The sequence below is a fragment of the Pongo abelii genome, chromosome 7 (genome assembly GCF_028885655.2).
Source record: "Pongo abelii isolate AG06213 chromosome 7, NHGRI_mPonAbe1-v2.0_pri, whole genome shotgun sequence".
Taxonomy (NCBI): domain Eukaryota; kingdom Metazoa; phylum Chordata; class Mammalia; order Primates; family Hominidae; genus Pongo; species Pongo abelii.
In genome coordinates this window covers 135,928,609-135,935,297 of record NC_071992.2, presented here as the reverse complement: position 1 = coordinate 135,935,297, position 6,689 = coordinate 135,928,609, and the positions used below count along the sequence as shown (strand labels likewise).

General features: G+C 41.1%; 1 long non-coding RNA gene across 1 annotated transcript; it reads left to right on the top strand.

The window, feature by feature from the left end:
- The first annotated feature begins 377 nt into the window (after positions 1-377).
- Positions 378-2,963, top strand: LOC129047521 (uncharacterized). The gene is made up of 3 exons (XR_008509258.2): positions 378-1,779; positions 2,233-2,378; positions 2,920-2,963. It is a non-coding gene; the product is annotated as an uncharacterized LOC129047521 (long non-coding RNA).
- The last annotated feature ends 3,726 nt before the right edge of the window (positions 2,964-6,689 follow it).

Below are 6,689 nucleotides of genomic sequence, written 5' to 3'. Positions count from 1 at the left end.
TGCATGCATTAGGTTTCTTCAGTTGAGAAGGAGCAATTGTCATTAGTTTTTCTATAACATCACAAGTACTAAGAAGTGAGTCCAACAGAGATCTGAGGAATATTTTTAACTTTCCAGGCTTTCCAGTGATCAATGATAGTCTGCTTTGGAAAAGTGCAAAAAATTAAAAAAGCTGCAAAGACAGTCAGTAACTGATGATGCCAAACACATGAGGATAGATTCACAATTCTAGCAGGTAGAAAGTCAGATGGGACAAACTTTAGAGTGGGCTTTAGTCTGTTGAGGAACTTTTATTGAGAATCAAGAAAGGGAAGTTTGAGATTCCTGGCCAGATCTGGAGAAATTCCAAAGAGCCAGGCACAATGGCTCCCTTGGGGTTCCTGGGACCCAGGCTGCCTGGGAGGGTCACAAGTCCTGGACTCCACTGACAGAACCTGGCGTGGGCTTTCTGTGTTCACCTATTCTTCTAGATGGAGCTGAGCCTGCAGTGATTTGAAAGCAGATACCCGCTAACGACTGCACTCAGGCCCAAATTGTCCCCTTTCCTCACCTCCTGAAATGCTCATGATTGCCTCAGTGTCTATTTTTCCTTTATGTGAAAGCACTTTTTTCATTATTTTTTTGAAACAGAGTCTCGCTGTTGCCCAGGCTGGAGTGCAGTGGTATAACCTTGGTTCACTGCAACCTCTACCTCCTGGGTTCCAGTGATTCTCCCGCCTCAGCCTCCTGAGTAGCTAGGATTACAGGCACATGCCACTGCACCTAATTTTTGTATTTTTTGTAGAGATGGGTTTTCACCATGTTGCCCAGGTTGGTTTTGAACTCCTGGCCTCAGGTGATCTGCTTATCTCAGCCTCTCAAAGTGCTGCGATTATAGGCATGAGGCACTGCACCCAACCTGAAAGTATTTTTCTAAACTACCACTTTCTTCTTCTCCCTCACCAAAATAAAAAAAAACAAAACAAAACAAAAAAAAAACTTTTCTGGGAGAGAAAAGTTTTCCAGTTATTACCTCCTATGTCAGATTTCAGGTTTCCAGTGAGACAGCTCCAGGGTGAAGATGAAAACATGGGGCTGGTGAGTTCCGAAGGAGGAGGTGCCCGGTGCCCAGCACACTCTCCTGGGAAGTGCTTCAGTAGGCGTGGTCTGAACATCTACATCACAATCCTGGCTGGACTACTTACTACAGATTCAAATTTCTGGACATCATCCTGCACTCCCTGAACAATCTCTCAGGGGCAAAATATGGGAATGCGCCTGTTTAACAAGCTCTTGGTGTGATCTGATTGCAGTAGTGTTTGAGGGCTGCTGTCCCTGTGGAGGGGTCCTGGGGGTGAACCACGTGCAGTTTTTTTTTTTTTTTTTTTTTTGAGACGGAGTCTAGCTCTGTCGCCCAGGCTGGTGTGCAGTGGCACGATCTCGGCTCACTGCAATCTCCACCTCCTGAGTTCACGCCATTCTCCTGCCTCAGCCTCCCGAGTAGCTGGGACTATAGGCGCCTGCCACCACGCTTGGCTAATTTGTTGTGTTTTTAGTAGAGACGGGGTTTCACCGTGTTAGCCAGGATGGTCTTGATCTCCTGAACTTGTGATCCTCCCGCCTTGGCCTCCCAAAGTGCTGGGATTACAGGCATGAGCCACCGCACCCGGTCCACACGTGCAGTTTTAAGCAGGCAAATATATGATACTTTTGCTTACTTGGTTGCCCCTGAAGACAAAATCACTCTGTTGTACTTCACCACTTTACTAGAGACATCCTGCTACCACTTGTCTCCACCAGGTAAGGAGGGCCTGCTCTAACTGACTGACATGGAGAGGCAGAAACAGAAGGGAGGATGTCCTTTCTCACTTCCTCTGCACCCACTTCTTATTCTACCCTAACAAAAACACTGGTTACTCCCAGGTAGAAACCTATAGACCCTTTGATCCCGATTGCATTCTATGAACACTTCTGAATCCTGTTGTTTGGAGATTCAAGGAGAAGAGAAAAGGCAGTTAGCAGCTTCTCGCAAGGTCATCAGTACAAGGCAGAAATATCTCCAGCCAGAGCATTAGCACAATCGGCTGTAACTCAGAGACTCACTAAATTCCTTTCCAATTTTGCAGGAATGGTTTGGGTATTCCGTAAGTTCTGTGGCAACCTTTTCTTTGTTTTGTCTTGGCAGAGCTGAAGGAAAACTACAGTGGGGGTAATTTTCCATATTTTTACCATAAATTTTTTACTATCCACCAGGAAAGAAAAAGAGCAGTAAATTGCATGTTCTGCTCTTAAGAGAGACTCATGCAGAGAGGAAGGAAACTCACAAGGCCCTCATGACATCATTTACTAAGAAAGTCCTTAGAAACTGTCAGCGCTGCCAATGGGACTCAACTGAGAAGGTATCTGAAGGAAATTAATTGATTCCTGTTTTTGTGTTAGAGTGGAAAGGGGATTAGAAATAATGAATAGCTGCTTTTACCTGGCCACTCGTCCTCAGATTTGCAAACAGCAATAAATGCCCTGAAGTATCTTCTGAAAGAACTAATTCAAATAAGTGAAGAGATATCTCTGGTGGTCTTAATCTCTAATCAGAAGGCAAGGATTTTGTACTTTTTTTTTTAGAGAAGCAGTAATATTCAATAGGAATGGCACAATCTAAAGAAAAAAATAAGAAAAGTGGTAATATATATGCTGAGGTTTGAATTGTATAACTGCAACTGCACATGAAGAATTTAATGATGGCTTGTATACGTTGTGAGCTTTCTTACAGTTTTTACCTCTACCTTTCATGTTAGTCAAATCAAGATTGCATTAAAGTCTGTGCATTTTATTTCATAATAGTCATAATTTCATATATGGAGCATTGACTTTGTGTCAAGCATTGTATTAACACTTCACAAGAGATCAAAAGAAATAGGTATTCTAATTTTTATTTTACAGGCAAGTGGAAACTGAGATTTGGAGATGCCTAAAGGAAAAAAAAAGTAAGTAGAAGATTTGTGATTTGAAGCCAAACCACCTAATTCTGAAGTTTGTAGAGTTGAGACAACTTTAACCCTGTACTTTCCTTAGGGATAAAATACTTCTTTATTTTATAGGGACTAAGATCAAGAGAGATAGAGATTTTCTTTTTTTTTGAGACAGAGTTCCGCTCTGTTGTCCAGGCTGGCGTGCAGTGGTGCGATCTCAGCTCATTGCAACCTCTGCCTCCCGGGTTCAAGTGATTCTCCTGCCTCAGCCTCCCAAGTAGCTGGGATTACAGGCACATGCCACCACACCTGGCTAATTTTTTTTTTGATTTGATAAGTAATTTAATAAGAATATAATCTTTTTAATAACCTAGACAATTCTTCTCAGAAATAACGTGTAAAAACAAATTTTACCAGGTAGTTTTTAATGATAGTATAAATTATATATGATGAAACATTCTTAGTATTGTTTCTGTAAGTTAGTGTCCTTATTCAGTGGGGATCTATCTCAATTTCAACTGAGCCAGGCAGACAATAGATACTATATTCCAAAAAGACTTGTTAGACACATCATCATGGCCAAGGACCAGCGAGAAGACTCAACATATTAAAAGTTTAAAAGGGTTAGACTGTTTGTATTTAGAAGAGGTTTATGATGCCATTTATTTGAAGAAGGTTATGCTGTGCTTTAATGTTTAACAGGAAATGATTTTCACATATGTCCTCTCATTTTAAACTAAAAACAATCTCTAATGTTATTTGCTTTTTCTAAAATAACATTTTCTAAAAAAGTATTATTGTACTCGTGTAAAAACTGCAACTTAAGGAAATTGAGATTGCCATAAATAATGGAGTTGGGAATATATCTTCAGCCCTCTGATTATTATACTTTAAAGTTAGAAGAATTATGTCAGAATTTTTTTTGCATTTAGTTCATTTTTTTTGCATTTTTTTTTTTTTTTTTTTTTTTTTTTTGAGACGGAGGCTCGCTATCGCCCAGGCTGGAGTGCAGTGGCGCGATCTCAGCTCACTGCAGGCTCCGCCCCCTGGGGTTCACGCCATTCTCCTGCCTCAGCCTCCTGAGTAGCTGGGACTACAGGCGCCCGCCACCTCGCCAGGCTAATTTTTTGTATTTTTAGTAGAGACGGGGTTTCACCGTGTTAGCCAGGATGGTCTCGATCTCCTGACCTCGTGATCCGCCCGCCTAGGTTTGTTACATATGTATACATGTGCCATGTTGGTGTGCTGCACCCATTAACTCATCATTTAGCATTAGGTATATCTCCTAATGCTATCCCTTCCCCCTCCCCCAACCCCAAAACAGTCCCCGGAATGTGATGTTCCCCTTCCTGTGTCCATGTGTTCTCATTTTTCAATTCCCACCTATGAGTGAGAACATGCGGTGTTTGGTTTTTTGTCCTTGCGCACACCTGGCTAATTTTTGTATTTTTAGTAGAGACGGGGTTTCGCCATGTTAGCCAGGCTGGTCTCGAACTCCTGACCTCAGGTGATCCACCCACCTTGGCCTCCCAAAGTGCTGGGATTACAGGTGTGAGCCACCATGCCTGGCTGAGATAGAGAATATTAAAGGAAGGAAACAAAAATTAAAAAAGATGTCATTTGAAAAAATGGGCTGGGACTGTTAGCGTCTGATACCTCTTTTCAAATCATTTTAGCTTTGCATTTTAGTGGTATTCTTTCCCTAACTATGTATGTTCTTATGGGCAAAGTACAATATACTTGAATCTGGGTTTTCTTACCTATAAAAGATGGAGTTGGATGAAATTAACATTAAATTCTTTCAGTCTCCTACATGCTATAAGAATACGTGGTCCCTGCCTTCAAGAAACCTGCCAACTCAGGTCAGGAGCAGTGGCTCAGGCCTGTAATCCCAGAACTTTGGGAGGCCGAGGCAGACAGATCACTTGAGGCCAGGAGCTCGAGACAAGCCTGGCCATCACGGCAAAACCCCATCTCTACTAAAAATACAAAAATTAGCTGGGTGTGGTGGCACATGCCTGTAATCTCAGCTGCTCGAGAGGCTGAGGCAGGAGAATTGCTTGAACTTAGCAGGTGGAGGTTGCAGTGAGCCAAGATCCCGCCACTGTACTCCAGCCTGGGTGACAGAGTCTCACTCTGTCACCAAAAAAAAAAAAAGAAAGATTCTCTAGTCTCTAGGCAGGTAAAAAGATAAAAAGATACTAGCAATGCATGATGTAAATAGAAGTTCAGGGTAATAATTGAAATATCTCTTAAGGTGGTCTGGGAGTCATTGCTAAATGAATGGTAAAAACTAAGGAAGGCATACCACTGAGAGATGACAACAGTACTGTCATCAGAAAAATTTCTCCAAGGGGATAAAAGTTAAACTGGGTTTTAAAAAAGTTCAGCCCAATTTGGAACTTAAAAAAATTTAAAAGATGGATACATACTGTCTGTAATAAATCACATACTACAGGAGTAGGTGAAATTGAAGAAGAACTAAAATAGGTAGGGAAAAAGATGAGAACAAAGGTATGCCGGGAAGCCCTTGCCCTAATATAGGATGGTTTTTCATTTTGCATATTCCCATTAATATTTCATACACGTTTATCTAACATCACACCGTATCATCACCATCAACTTATGGTCCCTTTATTTAGTCTGCAGCTCTTTGTCGATAATTCTCTATCTCCATACTTGGCACAGCGCCTGCATTGATGATTCACTTAATAAATAACTGACTGAATGAATGTTGGCACCATTTGGAGATATTTATTCATTCATTAAAAGAAGACAACTCTACTGAGCATTTTGTGGGTTAGGTATACCATGCAAAGGTTTAAGCAAAATTGGTCCTGCCCTCACGTTTCTCCATAGTCCCATTCATAAATATCTGAAATGTGAAGTAAGAAGGGAAGAATGCCTCGAGGGAAATTTTGTGATTGAAACTCTGCCAATTTGGATGGACCAGAAGGAAGAGTTCAAGTAACTTTTCAATTCATAGTGCCTAAAGAGAAGAGAGAACAGGCAAATACGACCCAGAACAGCTAAATTTTTGGTCTTGTTTCTCTATTTTCAGGATAGATTAGTTTCCTCAGGCCTTGCATATTTCCTCTACTATTCTAGCCTCTTGTAAGGCTATAAACAAGAGACTAAGATCATGTTCTGACTTTTTGGTAAAGGTGTATCTAATTCTAGAAGAATGCAGAACATATATAAAAGCAATGCAATAAGAGCATTGCTTCCCATCATTGACTGGAAAAAAACTTGAATGTAAATGCTGGCCTTGAGATTGGGAGGAAAAGGAGAGAGGAGGCTGAAGGAAAAATAGGTTGGTGTTTTAATTTCCATTTGTCACTTCATAGAGAGTTAAAGCATAGGAAGTCTAGATAAGTGATGGTTTCATTTTAAAATTAATCCACTCATTTTATTACAAACACAAATGGTGTGCTGACATAGTGTCCAAGGCACTATACTAAGCTTTCAGAGACCCAACCTAGAGACTCAACATTTGTGTAAATCTGAGACAGAATATACAAAGTGTGTAAATTTTCTCAAATGGCCATAACAAAGTATCACAGACTGGATGGCTTATATAAGAGCAGTTTGTTTTCTCACAGCACTGGAAGCTAGATGCCTGAGATCAAGATGGCAGCAGGGCCGAGTTCTTCTGAGGCCTCTTTGGCTTTTCGATGGCCATTTTCCGCTTCTATCTTCACCTACATTTCCTCTGTATGTTGTCTGTGTCCTAATTTCCTC